The sequence below is a fragment of the Cucurbita maxima genome, unplaced genomic scaffold (assembly GCF_002738345.1).
Source record: "Cucurbita maxima cultivar Rimu unplaced genomic scaffold, Cmax_1.0 Cma_Scf00042, whole genome shotgun sequence".
Taxonomy (NCBI): domain Eukaryota; kingdom Viridiplantae; phylum Streptophyta; class Magnoliopsida; order Cucurbitales; family Cucurbitaceae; genus Cucurbita; species Cucurbita maxima.
This window is the reverse complement of record NW_019272058.1, coordinates 1,318,306-1,319,831: the sequence shown is the minus strand read 5'-3', so window position 1 is coordinate 1,319,831 and position 1,526 is coordinate 1,318,306.

The following is a 1,526-nucleotide window of genomic DNA, read 5'->3' as shown; positions in this document are numbered from 1 at the left end:
ACATACTAAAGAAAACTAAATAATTGGTTAAGAGAGGATATGAGATATAACTTATTGTTAAATCTCTTTCCATATGAGAATAACTCATTCTCATGTCCATCTTTGCAACCATGTACTAAATTAAGGATTTTATTTCAAGGACAAAATTAAAGTTGTAGTTAGTCAATTATAATATTAGACGTGCTAGTTTTCAAACTACTTTAAATAGGTGTAAAGAAAGCATGAGAATAACTTAGTTTCACTAATCTGACACGTGTTGGGCATGTACTGAACACTTGTTAATATAATGGATGCATTACAAATTTATAATCCAGCATTTCGTATCATACCCTTGAGTTTGAATATATTTTGAGAGTGAAACGTACCTTAAGCTTTTTTTTAAGTATACAAACATATAAACTTATTTATATGAATTTATTTCTAATATAAAATTGATAAATTTTTTTTGAAATAATTATTTTTAATTAATGTATCGTTATCACATCGATGTCTAGTTTTTTACAAATGACATGTTACCATATCTATTTGGTATCATATTTATGTCTCGTATCTATATCTCATTTTTATTTTTGTGACTCTGAGATATTTTACTTTTATAAATAGATATTTTCACGAAAATATGTTTAATTTATGTTGAGATGGAGAATAAAAATTGACACTTAGGACGTTGATACTTGAGACTTTGATTCCTCTTAGTGTGAAACTTGCATCTTGCAATTACTTGGGTAGAGAATGTGTTTCACTTAAAACTCACTCAAGAGAAAATAATCAAATAACGAACCATATGCGAGAGAGGATAACTTTTTTTTTTTTTAATCTTTGAGAAATAAGAAAGAATAAAAATTAAAACATGACATGAATGACATCTTCTTGAATCATTGTTTTGTTCTAGTAAATGTATATAAAAAAAAAAAACTTATATATTTTTAGATATAGTTTAAGATTACCTATTTAATAAAACTCCATCCAAACTTCTAGTCATAAATTTAGTTATTATTTGTATACAATTGTTAACATGTAAGTAAATACACGTACAAAATATTTATACTTTTGGTAATACACTAGTCTCGGTTGTTTGACTAAAACAATGCAATCATTGTCCAAACTAAAGAATTTGATTCAAAGCTATCTCCTAAAAGAGGGAGGCTCAATTAGATTTTGTTGTAAGATTCGATCATATCAATTTAAATAGCGTTCTCCACAACTATAAATATCGAACTCCAAAGTATTCACGAGCAAAGTAAGTTTGTTGAAACTATCTATAAAAGTGTTCCAAATTGAGTTGTGGAGAAGATTTGCCATAAAATCTAGTTCCAATTAAGGGTGTCAACGATGGGAAAATTTCAGAGGTGGTAGATATAATTTATTTTACAAGCGTGTAGTGAACAGTCTTTTCAGTCTCATATAGGCTACGGTCTTTTCAGTCTCATAATTTTATATTATTGTGATATAAGCTATAAATGACCATTATATTCATTGGTCAGATATTGCAATTGTGAAGAAGTGAAGAAGTTCTCTTTATAGAA